The 16,491-nt window shown below is 46.1% G+C and overlaps 1 long non-coding RNA gene across 1 annotated transcript; it reads right to left on the reverse strand.

Moving 5' to 3' along the window:
- Positions 1–11,070: 11,070 nt before the first annotated feature.
- On the reverse strand, positions 11,071–15,544 carry LOC149345451 (uncharacterized). Its single transcript, XR_016283304.1, has 4 exons — positions 14,706–15,544; positions 14,312–14,380; positions 13,733–13,797; positions 11,071–11,206 (listed from the first exon to the last, which is right to left on the reverse strand). It is a non-coding gene; the product is annotated as an uncharacterized LOC149345451 (long non-coding RNA).
- Between the last annotated feature and the right edge of the window lie 947 nt (positions 15,545–16,491).

Consider the following 16,491-nt stretch of genomic DNA (forward strand, 5'->3'; position numbering starts at 1 on the left):
TACAGCGCAGCTAATCGACCACATCTTTCGGCTGATCTGCACAACGCACCGCAAGACCACGGCCTACAACCCGCAGACCGAACGATTGAACAGGATCCTTTCGGACATGTTGTCCATGTACGTAGATGTCCAACACAAAACTTGGGATGAGGTCCTGCCGAATGTCACCTTCGCCTATAACACCGCCCTGCAGGAAACTACGCGCTTTACACCGTTCCGCCTTGTGTACGGACGTGAAGTTCAGAGCATGCTTGATGCCATGCTCCCGTGCCCAGAGGATGATCAACTTGACCCAGACGCTGAACAATTTGCCCAACGTGCTGAAGAAGCCCGTCAGCTGGCCCGCGTGCACATCGGGCAACAGCAGAGCACCGATGCGTGCCGTTACAACCTTCGCCACCGACAGGTTGACTACAAACTCGGCGACCAAGTCTGGGTATGGACTCCTGTCCGTCGCCAAGGCTTGTGCGAGAAACTGCTCTGCCGCTATTTTGGCCCTTACAGAGTGATCCGGCGTGTGAGTGACGTAAACTATGAAGTGGTTCCGGACGGTGTTGCGCAACCCCGACGCCGACAGCCCAGCTCTCACATTGTGCACATTGTACGGCTTAAACCGTACTATACTCGGTGATGCAGACGTGTTTATGTCTTGGAGCGCTTCAGTTGCGGAACTTTGCTCGTTTTTTGTTTATTTTTTTTGTTACGTCGACAGAGCTCTTCTTTTTCATAAGGGGGGAATAATGCCGCCTAGCATTCCCAGTAAAAAAAACACCATTGGAACCAATTGGACATTCCAGTTGAAACTAAATGGACATTCCCAGTGCTTCCAATTGCATTTCCCAATTGGAACCAATTGGTTCCAGTTGTGTTTTTAGCCCCCGACCAATTGGATCCAACTGGACTAGGCAACTGGACCCATTAGGCCAGGCAGTTATTTGACTCAGAAAATATTCACAAAATATGTTACGTTCATTGAGAAAGGTAGCTAAATGTTTGAATAATATGCTCTAGGATCATGGATGAATATTTCTACAACTTAAAACAATGTAATGTGCAAAAGGAAAACTGATTTATGAGGACTGCGGGGAGACACTCTGCCTAGTGCCAATCAACATTTTTCTACGGAATTGAAATTAGCATGCTTTTATAGAAATCAAAGCCAACAGACACACATACTTCACACACAAGTAACACTGCACATTCAGGCATTATATAGTAGCATACATTAGCTCAATATGTACATCCAGAGAACACACTTCTGCTCCAACTTATATGCCCCACTTATGAGGCACTCATGCTGGGGCCGGTGGCGCTTGCCCACTGAGCGCAGATATTTAATTTAATTTCAGCTCCAGTGGTGGTGCAAGTGATGAGTACAATTTATTAGGCTAAGCTGCTGATAGCTCTTATTGTAAGTACCATATTAGTTCTACCTTTTTCGTCAAACATGCAAACATTCATTGGATAAATTGGGTGCAGTTCGGCGGACCAATTGGATGCAATGGGTAAGACCAATTGGGCTCACCAATTGGAAACCCAAATGGTCCAATTGGATAGTCCATTTGGACCACCCAATTGGACACCATTCCAATTGGAACCAATTGGAAACTGAACTCGTCCAATTGGAACCAATTGGAACCCATTGGATATCCAATTGGTTCCAATAGTTTTTTTGACTGGGTTGCCAGGTGGCGCATAGCTGCTGACGACGACGAAGTAGGGCTCGCGCCGTGTGGAATCTGTCGCTTTCGCTGCCCCAGCTTGCGTGGCCTTGTGTCTCTTCGCTCTTGTGATTAAAGCCCCCTTCGTCAACAAGTACGTTACAGTATGTAAATGCTAACGATCATGACTCCCCCACTTCCCCCGTAACCTCTGGCGTTCTAGGACCTCTTCTTTTCCTTATCTATATTAATGATCTTCCTTCCTCAGTTACTTCCAAAGTAAGACTTTTCGCTGATGACTATGTTTTATACAGAGAAGTTACTAACCAAGATGATGCATGCGCTCTTCAAAATGATCTGAACATAATTGGAACTTGGTGTAATAACTGGCTTATGAAACTAAACGTTAACAAATGTAAATTAATGAGAACTACGCGCACGACTATTCACAACATTCCGTGCTCATACTCTCTCGACGACACCCCACTGACCCAAGTTAACAAGCAACCTTGTTAACAAGTTAACAAACAACCTTGGAGTTCAAATAACAGATGATCTGTCCTGGAAGGCTCACATTGAATATATTACTGACGAGGCCAACCGCATAATAATAATAATAATAATAATAATAATAAATACTTTATTCACACCGAAGAAACAATACAAGACGCGGACGCGCCAAAGCCTCAATTGGGCTTGTAGGGCGCCGTCCGGCAGCAGCAACAACCTGTGTTACCAAATCAATTCTTTGTTTTGTGTACATTAAAACATATGCACTAGAGCTATTCAAGCTCGGCAATAGCATCACGTAACTGTCTGCGAGTGTTCAAGTTGAAAACATTATCAGGCATCTCATTGAATATACATGGGATATAATATGACCTCATAGACATACCAAAATGAGTTCGCACTGCAGGGACAATATATCGAGAAACTTTTCTTAATGGGATTGGTTTAACGTTGTGGAACCGAAATTGAGAGTTCCAGAAATATCTGAGTACAGTGACTTGTTTGAACACAATGTCAAAGGAAGGCAGACCTGAAGAAAGGAATACACTTTGCTGTTTATGGGGTATTGAATAGATGACACTCTTAGCCATATTCTTGAGAATACGGTTTATCCTATTTTCCCATGTTGCAGAACAGTTGAAGAAACAGCACATGCCATATCTCAGCAGAGAATACCCCAAAGACTGTGCAATTAAACGTCTTATGGCAAATGGCAGGTAGGCCCTTAGAGCATAGAGCAAGCATGCGACGCCTCTGAGCTTCTTACTGAGGTGTGCCATGTGCGTGTTCCAGGATAAATCACTGTCAAAGTAAATGCCAAGGTATTTCACGGACGGAACACATGTAATGGGGTAGCAAGAACATACAGTGCAACTGGAGCTGTGCAAAAAAACCGCAGCGTTTTTCGGGATTGGCTTGTGTGCATTTCTAAAGCACACTAGATGAGTTTTTTGGGGGTTTATATCAATCAGGTTACATTGAAACCAATCATATAGATTAGTAGCGTCCTGTTGAAGTTGACGGAGTGCGCAAGAAAAATCTGTATTAGATGAGATGAGGAGGGTGTCATCTGCATATTGATAAATCTGTGATGAAGTTATAATGCTGGGGAGGTCATTAACATAGAGATTAAATAAGAGGGGTGATAAGATGGATCCCTGGGGAACACCACTATATAAGTCTATAATTCTGCTTTGCACAGGTCCAAGTTCCACCATTTGAGATCGCTGAGACACATAATTTCTTAGTAACATTTGAAAAGGACCACGAAAACCATAGCAAAACAACTTTTCATAGAGAATATCATGGTGAACAGTATTAAATGCCTTCCTGACATCAAGAAAGAGACCAAATGCCACTTTATTTTGATCAAAACTAGAATGAACGGAATCAGACATCTTTTCTAATAACGTTTGGGTACCAGAACCAGCAACAAATCCGTATTGATGTGGGCTAAGCACGTTATGCCTCAGCAAAAATGCTGACATTGTACATAAGACGTGTTTTTCTAAAATTTGTGATATACACGACACGATAGATATTGGGCGATAATTCGAGATATCATTTCTTTTGCCACCCTTGTAAAGTGGTATAACACGCGCTTGTTTAAGAGAGCAAGGTAAGAAGCCACTTTCAATCATATCATTTAGCATAAAAAGAAGGACACACTTCAAGCTTTGGAAGTTTCTGGAAAGGTCGCTGATAAATATTCCATCAATTCCAGCCGATTTGTTATGCCGTAGACTGGAGATTATGCTGAAAAGATCTGGCTCTGTTATGTGTGGAAGAAATGCTGAGTCAATCACAGAAGAAGGAAGTAACGGCGAACGTGATGTGGCACGGGCAATGCGCTGTTCTTTAGAAAAAAAGTTATTAAAATCATTTGCCAAAGAGGATGTCAAGTGACCAAAACTATGCTCTATTGCGTCCTTGACCGGTCTACGCTGACGCCCACGCAGTTCGTTCACGATAGCCCAAGTTTTGGCCACGTCATGGTGGCAATTGCGAAACTGGCTAGCATAGTAACGCCTTTTAGAGGACCGAAGAAGAGCGGTTACTTTGTTCCTAGCAGCACGAAATTCATTTCGTAAATTTGCATTTTTTGGTGAAGCGCGACATTTTGACCACAGCGCTTCTTTGCATCTAATGGCTGCGAGAATGTGAGCTGTAAGCCAGAAGCAATTATTATTTCGTTTTTTGACAATGATACTTTTTTTGCAGGATTCTTTTAAATTTTTAAGAACCAAAACAAAGTTATCGTAGGCGGTATGTTTGTTATTTCGTGATATAAATGAGTTCCAGTCGAAGGATGACACCTTACTGTCAAATAGTTTTCGATCTAGTATAGTCATAACACACCTGCTATCATTAGGTTTCTGTGCAGAATCGACCTTAGCAAAGTGGCATAGTGTAAAGTAATGATCCGCTAATTTCTTTCGAATGACAGCTGCCATAACATAAAACAAGTCCGACGCGCATACGTTAACGTGGTCTATGCAAGTTTTACACAAGGTGTGTTGCTGGGCGAGTTGGTTGGGACTCATCTTGAGAAAAAACAGCGCTTGCAGACAAAGGACCAGAACAAGAAGGACACACAACTGCGCTGACTAACAACTTTTATTTCTGAAGGGGGCCGATCCGCGCCTTTTATAAAGGCGCCCCCCTTCCGAAATAAAAGGTGTTAGTCAGCGCAGTTGTGTCCTTCTTGTTCTGGTCCTTTGTCTGCAAGCGCTGTTTTTTCTCAAAAAGTTTTACACAAACTGTTGTTTACGATCTCTTCTCTAGTAGGATCTGAAAGTAGTGTTTCTATACCATGATCCGCAAGGGCATTTAGGTAGCTTTGTGCAAATGCTCTCTCAGGCTTTAACAGATCAATATTCAAGTCACCCATTATGCATAGGTTACCTTGGCTAAACCTTTGCTTACAAACGTCATGCAATGCTGTGATAAAATTAGCCACGTTTCCAGACGGTGGTCGGTATATAATAAGGAGATGACTGGAAATGTTGCTGTACGAAATTTGAAATCCCATTGCCTCTGCAGCGTTGATGGAGATGTTGATATTGGAAACCGATAATGAATGCTCGGCTTCATCCGTCGTAACTTTTCCCTTGCCCCTATTCCTGTGAAACTACTGATCTACAAAACACTCGTCCATTCAAAAATTGAGTACGCTGCTCCAGTGTGGGACCCATGCACTAACTCTCTCATTGGGTTGCTTGAATCCTTCCAAAATCGCTCTGCCAAATGTCAAATTACTCCCGCCATGCCAGTGTTTCAGAAATGAAAAGAACGCTTAATCTTCCGGATCTTGCCATACGGCGCCGCATTTCGCGCCTCTGCACATTTCATAAAATATATTACGGCAACGAAACCTTAAAGCAGTCCCTGTTTACTCCTCCGGTGCACATATCGTCCCGCTGAGATCATCACCTAAAGGTGCACATTCCACAGTGTAGGACTGTCCAATATCTTAATTCCTTCGTCCCCAGAACAGCCTCGGACTGGAATCACCTGCCCTCCACCGTCGTCGTCATCAAGGATACTGTTAATGCTTATGAATTGTAACTGTTTATTTGTTTCTTTGTATTTATTTTTTTGCCTACTCCTCTCTGTAACGCCTGACCGGCCTTGAGAGTAATAAAATGAAAAATGAAATGAAATGAAAATGTCCGGGCTGTGCAAAAGGGACAGCCAACCGCGCGTCAGTGATGGCCTTCCAAACCCGATCCGACACGTTCCTTCATCAACGTCATCAGCAACATTATGCCGGCATGTGCCCTAAGCTGCACTGATTCCACACGTAATCAAGCTAGCGGATTCAACACCCGAGGCATCATGGGGGGTGAAGCGTCCTTTCGGGGCACCGACGAAGACAGCGACAATGTCCGGGCTGTGTAAAAGGGACAGCCAACCGCGCGTCAGTGATAGCATTCCAAACCCGATCCGACACGTTCCTTCATCAACGTCATCAGCAACATTATGCCTGCATGTGCCCTAAGCTGCACTGATTCCACACGTAATCAAGCTAGTGGATTCAACACCCGAGGCATCATGGGAGGTGAAGCGTCCCTTCGGGGCACCGACGAAGACAGCGACAATGTCCGGGCTGTATAAAAGGGAGAGCCAACCGCGCGGCCACTTCAATGGACTTGGTGGCACCAGCCGAGGCGCAATACTGAAACAAGTTAAAAATAAAGAGGCACCGACCAAAAAGGTGTAGTCAAAATGACAGACGTTTCGGCTTCCACACGGAAGCCTTGTTCACTGAAGGAAAAAATTTCCAACATAGAGCTTAAGTACGCTGCACTAATCGCCGCAGGCATCTAGCGTACGCGGGCGGCAGATTACCGATGTTACGAGTCAGCGTGTGATCTGTTGTCTGTATAAACAAGGACTCCAGATATTGGCATGACGTCCAGTTTTTCTCACGACCGATAACTGCGGCCTCTTTCCAAACGATACTGTGCTTCGCGCTTTCGGCATGGTCAGCAAGTGCGTTGGAAGCCACCTTCTTGTTTCTGACGTCATTCTTGTGATCTTTCAGCCGTCTCTCGAAGTTTCCGCTTTCCCCTATGTAGGAATAATCGCAGTCTGAGCAGGGGATTTTATAAATTACGCCGGGAAATCTTTCCTTCTTCATCTTGTCTTTTACGGCCACCACCTTATGACGAAGCTTACACGCAGGAACGTGGGCTATATGCACATCATATGTGCGAAAAGTGCGAGCCAATGACTCACTCACGCCTGGCACGTAAGGGATGGCAGCTCGTGCACGGCAAGCAATGCGAGCGGGCTGAGATGGCCTGGCTGTTTGGCGTATAACAGCATCCACAAAGTGGTTTGGGTAGCCATATTCGTTGAGCTCGTGGCGTACTTGGCATAGGTCAGAGGCTTTATCCTGAGGCTCCGAGCTTATTTTTTCCGCGCGTCGGACGAGGGTAGAAACGACGGATCGCTTGTGGAAAGTAGGGTGGACGGAGTTAAAAGGAAGATACCGGCCTGTGTGCGTGTCTTTTCTGTGCACCTTGAATGACATTCGGTCATTGCATCGCTGAATCATAACATCCAGAAAAGGAAGACGTCCAGAAATCTCCTCCTCGACCGTGAACTGAATGGAATCTTCCATGCTGTTCAAATGGTTCGTGAAAGCAGCGAAGGCATCCTTTTTGATTATGAAAAAGCAGTCGTCAACGTAACGAAAAAAGACCTTCGGGCGTGGCTGGAACGAAGCCAGAGCTCGGCCTTCCAATGCTTCCATTGTAAGGTTTGCTGTTGTGACCGAGATTGATGCTCCCATGGCAGTGCCGTGAACTTGTTTGTAGACAGTACCCCGAAAGACAAAGTATGTGTTTTCGAGGCAGAACGTACTGCAGCAGCCTCAACAGGTCCGGTAGCTCGATAGGTGTTCTGGCACTCAGCCCGTCGTCGTTCTGAAGAACTGATCGGCACACATCCAAAGCCAGATGCACGGGAACGCTCGTGAACAGTGATATGAGGTCAAACGACACCATGACCTCGTCGCTGTCGATCGTGACCTCACGTACCTTCCCACCCCACTCCTTCCTGAGCAGCGTGATGCAGTCAAAAATCGAATAAAATCGAAAGAGTTCCGTACGGAAATCGGACCGTTGCCGACGAGTGGCGAAAAAACCTTGTGCAAGGAGCCTGAAAGCCGGTACAAGGGAGAGCGGGTAAAATCCACTATTGGCCCAATTGGAACGTTCTGCTTGTAGATCTTAGGGAGACCATACAATGCAGGTGCCGACCCGTTGTGACAAAGGAGTCTGAAGTACAAGGACTTGTGCTGAGGTGGAACAAACCGAAAGACGTCAGCCAAAAGCCTTTGTAGCTCTCGCTCTACCTTAAGTGTGGGGTCCCGATTGAGCCGCACGTACGTGCCTTCATCCTTCAGAAGCGTCGTCACTTTTTCTACGTACGTAGTCGCAGTTGTTAAGGATGACAGTGGCGTTGCCCTTGTCAGCAGGGAGGATTACAATATCCGCGTTGCTCCGGAGGCTCTTGACTGCATCACGCTGCTCAGGAAGGAGTGGGGTGGGAAGCCGACGTGGCAGCTTGGCGAGTATGCTGATCGCACGGGTGCGAGCCTCCTCTCCGCGACTGTTTTCCACAAGAGCTACAGCCTGTTCAACAGCACAAATGATTTTTCTTGTGTCAGGTGCCGCTCTCGTGTTGAAGTTCAAACCGAGCTCCAGCACGGCGAGCTCTGCTCGGGTAGGCCTATACGAAGACAGATTGTGGACGGTGGAAGTAGGTCTGTTGGTCGCACTCCTTTTATCGCACCCGAGCAGAGCTCGCCGTGCTGGAGCTCGGTTTGAACTTCAACACGAGAGCGGCACCTGACAAGAAAAATCATTTGTACTGTTGAACAGTAGGTCTTGTGGAAAACAGTCGCCGAGAGGAGGCTCGCACCCGTGCGATCAGCATACTCGCCAAGCTGCCACGTCGGCTTCCCATCCCGCTCCTTCCTGAGGAGCGTGATGCAGTCAAGAGCCTCCGGAGCAACGCGGATATTGTAATCCTTCCTGCTGACAAGGGCAACGCCACTGTCATCCTTAACAACTGCGACTACGTACGTAGAAAAAGTGACGACGCTTCTGAAGGATGAAGGCACGTAGTACGTGCGGCTCAAGCAGGACCCCACACTTAAGGTAGAGCGAGAGCTACAGAGGCTTTTGGCTCATGATGTAAAAAATAGCGCACAGGGAACACAAGGGACCGAAAGTAAACGACGCAGACGCAGGCTTTTGGCTGACGTCTTTCGGTTTGTTCCACTTCAGCACAAGTCCTTGTACTTCAGACTGCTTTGTCACAACGGGTCTGCACCTGCATTGTATGGTCTCCCAAAGATCCACAAGCTGAACGTTCCAATTCGGCCAATAGTGGATTTTACCCGCTTTCCGTTGTACCGGCTTTCAGGCTACTTGCACAAGGTTTTTTCGCCACTCGTCGGCAACGGTCCGATTTCCGTACGGAACTCTTTCGATTTTATTGAAAAGGTACGTGAGGTCACGGTCGACAGCGACGAGGTCATGGTGTCGTTTGACGTCATATCACTGTTCACGAGCGTTCCCGTGCATCTGGCTTTGGATGTGTGCCGATCAGTTCTTCAGAACGACGACGGGCTGAGTGCCAGAACACCTATCGAGCTACCGGACCTGTTGAGGCTGCTGCAGTACCCCAAGCAATCACCGATATCCTTCGGACGGCCGACAGAGGTCTGTTTCGGATGTTCTGTACGTCCGCTGAACATCCGCAAACAGCCGGTAGACGTCCGTCGGCCGTCCGAAAGGTGGCCAAAGGTATACGATTCGCCCGCCGACGGACGTCCAGTTGAGTACGTCCATAGGCAGATCTTTCTCGAATATTCGCATATATGGTGCATGTGCGAACCACTGCGAACTACACGTGCTTCCTATGGTCCGCCTTTAGCGCGTTGTCACTCTTTATATAGGCACAGTGAACCTAGCTATGCCTTAAAAATTAACAAGATGCGAAAATACTCCGTCCCGCAACTTTGAAGAGGAGTGGGAATTAGCCGCGCGAGTTGAAGGCTCCCGCAGCTGTGTGATGTAGGCTCCCGAAAGTGTGAGAACAGCACACACTTGTTGAAGCCATCGCCTCGCGCTTACTGCTCCCACTGTCCTGTGAACGAATGTTATATGAGCATGCTGCATTGTCCTAGAAGCAAGTTCCAAGAAGTGTACTGGATACATACCTTCGTAGGCAATCACATGTGCACTAAGCCTTCTTTAAACCAAGGTCGACGCAGTACGGGATTCCGGTGTTCCAGAAGACCTTCAGGCGCTCCTCGTATCTTTCGAATTGCCTAAGTTACATACTACTTTCGTCCACAGACCGAACAAAGCCACACATTATAATAACAGAGCTATAAAGCTCTGCGCGACAACACTACGCGACATATCAACAACAGCGCTACGGAGCCGTACTGATGGATTGGATTGGACTGACCGCGAACTGACATCTATGATGATGGTGATAGCAGAATGCACGGGATTTTGATTCTTACGAATGGTTTCAATGGCAAGTTTAGCTGTCTCACAACTCCACTAATTTGGAGAAGTTTTACAAATATAAAACTAGTCATTGAGTTCTTGCAAAATTCTGCAACACCCCCTTCTCCTCTTAGATATTTAGCTCGTTGGCGGCTCTTGCACTGCAGGTAGGAGTGGAATCGCACCAATTTACAAACATCTTCGCGTCAAACTCTCCAACAGATGCAAATAAAACAGTATACATACACGAAAGACGCGAATTTTCTGTGAAATAAAAAACGTCCATACTCATGGCCTGGGAAAATACTCGCCCTTACATCCTTCGGACGTACACCTCGTCTCTCATGCGGATATACAAAAGTGGACACTGTCCGTACGTCCGGCGGATGTACGAATACGGATATCCGAAATCGGATTGTGTTCGTACGTCCGATCTCGGCAAAGGACGTTCGGATCTAGCTCGTACGTCCGACGGATATCTGTGGTTGCTTGGGCCCAATCAACCAGTGTACATTCAGTGGACGTCCGAGGTATGTCCTTTACTGGATATACGGATATCCGTGGGAGATCCGCCGACGTCCAACGGCTCTCGCACGAACCTCCGACGGAGGTACAAATATAATTATTTAGACTGCCGACAGATATCCATCTCGGATATCCGCCGGCGGATCTTTTGAGGATATTTGCAGGTAATGCATTCTTCACCATTATGAGGCAAGCCAGAACTACAACCACCAATCAGTGCACCTCCCAGGGCCACTGGGCTTATTAAAAGCCCGCAGAGTGTCTGAAATCGGACATACACCTTGCTGTATGTAATCTGCATGAATCTGTAAAGCAATCGACCAAAATGGCAAAGCATATCAGTCGGGATGATTTTATTATGACATAAATGCCGTCTTCAGTCTTCATGAGGAATTCATCAAGCCGGCCATACACAGCAGCAGGAAGGATACTGTACAGACCATGATGAACTTGTAGACAAGCCGGGGACGTATTCTGCAGAAAACAGTAAACATTAAGTTCAGAATATGTCATTAAAGCAAGCGAATTTGACAGACACCATTCAGTTGTATGCAGTAAGTCCACCGTGCCAAGTAAATTAGTCATCTGCCGCTCCGAAAGCATGTTTACATCTTGAACAACTAGTAAGTTGTAAGCAACAGAGGTGAGAATATTTCTCGCAATACAAAATATTTTGCTTTTCCAAAAAAACTGCAAAAACAAATGCCCGACTGCAAAGCTTTGTACCAGTTCATGAAAAATGCGTGTACATTGCAAGCTTGAAGGAATTGGTGAGCGCTATAAAAACACGGAAAAGGGATAAACACGCAGGACAACTGTTTAATCTCAGAAGAAACATGACTAAATACACACATTTGACTTCATATCATACACAGAAGAGGGAGGAACACACGCGCTGACAAGAATGAAGGAAAAACAGGTAAAAACTATGCGAGCTTACAACAGCCGAAGATTACTATTCTTGAGGTAGGTTAATTCTGTTCCCCCTAACATCACTGAAGGGGAGCTGACGCATTGCTTATCTGGAGCAACGTGCATTGCAAAATTTTCGATAATTTCTCGTTCCCGTCAGTTTCTAGCCCTACCTATTACTTTGGTGTTTTTTAGCAAGGGTATGCATTTACAGTGTGCGAAATGAGGTGCCAGATTACCGGACTTTGCAAGTTGTTCACTTGATCTTTCGTGTTCCCGGAGCCTCTTGTTAAGGCACCTTCCCGTTTGCCCTGCGTAAGTTTGTTGGCAGCTGAGGGGAATGCTGTAAATGACGTTTTCGTCACACTTTACATAGGTGTTTTCGTGTTTGGTGTTGCACCCAGGTTTCTTTTTGTGGTCTTCATTCTCGTTGACCTTTTTACACATTCCAATGAGCTTATTGGGAGCTGAAGAAACCACCTGGACTCCGTACTTGTTAGCTGTCCTCCTTATTCTGTGGGAGATATTGTGAACATACGGCATCACGGCAGGGCGTCCCTCGTAGCTCGTTTTCTTAGTTTTGTGGGACCCAGTAACTTCTCTTAGTAAGCTTTCAGCAGTACAGCAAAGTAACTGCTACGGGTAACCGCTCTCCTTCAATCGGGAGACCTGTTGGTCTACGCTGTGAATTATCAGTCATTCCAGAATTGTAAAGCGAGCTGTAGCTACGTCTTGCCTGAAACCAGCTATAAGAAAATCTTGCCCCCACTCGATAATTCAGAGCGTAGACCAACAGGTCTCCCAATTGAAAGAGAGCGGTTATCCGGAGCAGTTACTTTGCGGCATTGCTGAAAGCTTACTAAGAGAAATTACTGGGTCCCACAAAACTAAGAAAATGAGCTACGAGGGACGCCCTGCCGTGATGCCGTAGGTTCACAATATCTCCCACAGAATAAGGACAGCTAACAAGTACGGAGTCCAGGTGGTTTCTTCAGCTCCCAATAAGCTCATTGGAATGTGTAAAAAGGTCAACGAGAATGAAGACCACAAAAAGAAACCTGGGTGCAACACCAAACACGAAAACACCTATGTAAAGTGTGACGAAAACGTCATTTACAGCATTCCCCTCAGCTGCCAACAAACTTACGCAGGGCAAACGGGAAGATGCCTTAACAAGAGGCTCCGGGAACACGAAAGATCAAGTGAACAACTTGCAAAGTCCGGGAATCTGGCACCTCATTTCGCACACTGTAAATGCATACCCTTGCTAAAAAACACCAAAGTAATAGGTAGGGCTAGAAACAGACGGGAACAAGAAATTATCGAAGCTTTTGCAATGCACATTGCTCCAGATAAGCAATGCGTCAGCTCCCCTTCAGTGATGTTAGGGGAACAGAATTAACCTCCCTCAAGAACAGTAATCTTTGGCTGTTGTAAGCGCGCGTAGTTTTTACCTGTTTTTCCTTCATTCTTGTCGTCAAATGTGTGTATATAGTCATGTTTCTTCTGAGATTAAACAGTAGTTAGAAAGCGCTTCGTCCTGTGCGTTTGTCCCTTTTCAGTGTTTCTATAGCGCTCACCAATTCCTTCAAGTATGTATTTCCAACTCGCCCCAGTAGTAGCTCTTTTGTCTTTTACATTGCAAGACACCACAGCTACTCCCACAGGCAGTCACTTCCACACTGATGGTCAAAAAAATTCAAGTGCAAGAGTAGGGATCCTTACCACATCGTTGCAAGCTAGCTAATGACTTAGGTTGGGCACAAGGTACACTCATAGAGAAAAGTTTGCTGGATGTCGATTTTCCGAAAATATTTATTTTTGCATTGCCTCGCCAGGCAGTCAGCTGAAATTTGTTCAATACGATCGAGTATCCATGTCCCCTCCTGATTCTAGGCTTTTGATTAAATTGCTCTGGCTAACAGCACAGAGAAAATGTTTCACAAAGAACTCTCATACCACAAATTTTTATCCATTATTGTACAAGTACACTGCAGTATAGCTAGATACCGTTCGCTGCACAGAGCAAACAGAAGGAAAGTATCCATTATGTGACAGGGTGAAACTTGCACTGTAGTTCAAACTTACCTGAAGGTTGCTGCTGTAAGCTGCAGGTACTATATAGCTGCTAGCTTAGGTCAGTCACATCCACACTGTATGGACAAGAAAATAAAGTATGAGAGAGCACCTTATACTGCACGTTGTCAACGATGCAGCAAAACACAATCTCTGTCGAAACTACAATGCCCACAGGGTTCACTGATGAATCACGCATCAGGGCACTGACAGCATATTTGATGATCCACAGCTGCACAGGAGTAAGGAAGAGAGGTCTGGTCACAATCCAGGAACATGTGGCTCTAGGCGTGTCATATATGGTCCTGCTATCTGGCTCAGCATTGAGCCCTGTGGGCATAACATGTTTGGCAAAGTTATACCAAAGCACTGCAAGAGCTCGTTGCACTCAGTGATTGGGAAGTAAGTGAAAAATGTGACTGAAGCTCGCAAATTTAACACAACAGTTAAGCTTTCCTAAACAATGCTACTGCACAGTGCAAAGTACTGTGTAGTGAGTGGATGGTTGGAGACTTCCATTTGGCAAGCCTAATAAATAAATTAATAAGCTGTGGAAGTATGCGCAACTTTTATATGACATTTTCAACCTACCTGTGCTTTCCACGGCTTGGCATAATTAATGTAGGCACCAATACACTCGGTAGCCGGGCCACATCCACACTGCAAAGGCAACAGAAAAGTAAGAAAAACTAAGTCGCGAAGCACTGAAAAACTAACACCGTCCTGGCACTATGCTTTTCGTGCATTCTGTTTTATCGTAATTATGAACCTACGCGCAATTGCCTTAAGATTCACACCATGCAACTACACACCGTCTCCACCTTTTTTCACAAACACGAGAAACACGTTTGCGGCAGCTAATGCATAGTGCTTGCAACTTCCACTCCGTGGCAAACAAGTAGCGCAATAGAGTACAACTGCGTTAATGCGGTTTAGTCATCCCACAGCAACACCCTGAAAGTAATTTTCGAGCACAGTTACTTACCTCGCAAGTGTTAACACCATGGCCGCTTCTTTCATCCAAAGCAACAAAGCATGTCTCGGCAAGGGGTCAGGCGACACCGGAGCTTTTTCACGAGAGCCTCAGAATCAAACGAACGTCTTTTCGAGCGCGTAGATGACACAACACATTTGTAGCACAGCCAAGCAACCACAGAGCGAACAAACCGCACATTGCAGCAAAAGTAAAGGTCGAAAGGAGCCCCACGCGACGAAAACCAACGAGACCATCGCGCCACAAATATTGGCTTGGCTGATAGATTGGATTGGGTTGACTTTTAGGCTTACCGCTCTGCCGCGGCCCCTGGTAGGAGTTTATTAGGGTTTGTTTTCATGGAAGGCAGCATGCATGGCTACTAGCCTCGGTTACCTCGAAGGAGTGCTGCAGGATAAAAGGGCGTTAATTATGAGCACTGGCGCCAGAAAGCCAAGCGATTCGTTTAATTCTGGTTCTTTAACATCAACACCATAGTTGAGTGATCTTAATCAATCTGAATATTAAACTAGTTGGTGGTAGAAATGTGATTGTGTGAATTTTGGCATTGGCAAAATAGAATTTGTTTTAAAATGTTCGTCTGAGGGAAAACAAATTATATATGTCATGTAAGCTCACATCCCAAGAGGGATGTTTACGGATACTCCTCGGACATCCGCCGGCGGATGTCCGCCAGCCATCCAAAAACGAACGTCCCTCGTACATACACAGAATCTCCGATGCGTATATCCGAATATGGACATACGTAGGCATGCCCTATGGACATCCCAGCCTGGCACTGGAGATTCGGACCTTACTCGGATATACCACGGATATCCGTGGTTGACTGGGTGCTGACTGGAGGGTCACTGCCTGCCTTTTGAGCTGCTTTTGACCAGCCTCGGTGCACTGTGGCATAAACAGCACCAGTAGTAACCATAACCAGCTTGCAGTTTGCAATGGGTCCCAGCGAACTGCCGATGCGTGGCCACAGTTGAACTGGGTTATGGAGTAATTCCCAATTGGGACCAACTAGCAGTGGGTCCCAACTGGGCAGCTGGGACCCATTGTCAGCTGGTCCCAGCTGGGAATTATTCCATAGCACAGTTTAACTGGTCCCAGCTGGAACCAGCTAGGACCAGTTGTAATTTTTTCATCAGAAACAAGAAGGTGGCTTCCAACGCACTTGCTGACCATGCCGAAAGCGCGAAGCACAGTATCGCTTGGGAAGAGGCCGCAGTTATCGGCCGTGAGAAAAACTGGACGTCATGCCAATATCTAGAGTCCTTGTTTATACAGACAACAGATCACACGCTGACTCGTAACATCGGTAATCTGCCGCCCGCGTACGCTAGATGCCTGCGGCGATTAGTGCAGCGTACTTAAGCTCTATGTTGGAAATTTTTTCCTTCAGTGAACAAGGCTTCCGTGTGGAAGCCGAAACGTCTGCCATTTTGACTACACCTTTTTGGTCGGTGCCTCTTTGTTTTTAACATGTATTCACCTGACCAGACGAGATTTCGTCAAACCTTGGATTACATAATGCTGAAACAAATGCTCGTCTTTATACAGGTTGGTGATAAATGGTCTTTTATAAATGCTTAAAAACTAGCTCTCCTGGGCTAGTGGTGCTGCCGAGTCCCGAGTGACTTTGCCGCTGTTGCTGTGATTTATTGTGTACGGTGCGTTTGCCATTAGAATTGAGTGGAGATGTCAAAGAAAATCCAGGGCCTAAGATTGACGATGTTCTGAAGGTGGTCACTCAAATTCAGGCCTCCCAAGCTTACGCGATGTGGAA

The sequence above is a fragment of the Amblyomma mixtum genome, chromosome 5, assembly GCF_055824585.1.
Source record: "Amblyomma mixtum isolate Tamu chromosome 5, ASM5582458v1, whole genome shotgun sequence".
In the NCBI taxonomy this organism is placed as follows: Eukaryota; Metazoa; Arthropoda; class Arachnida; order Ixodida; family Ixodidae; genus Amblyomma; species Amblyomma mixtum.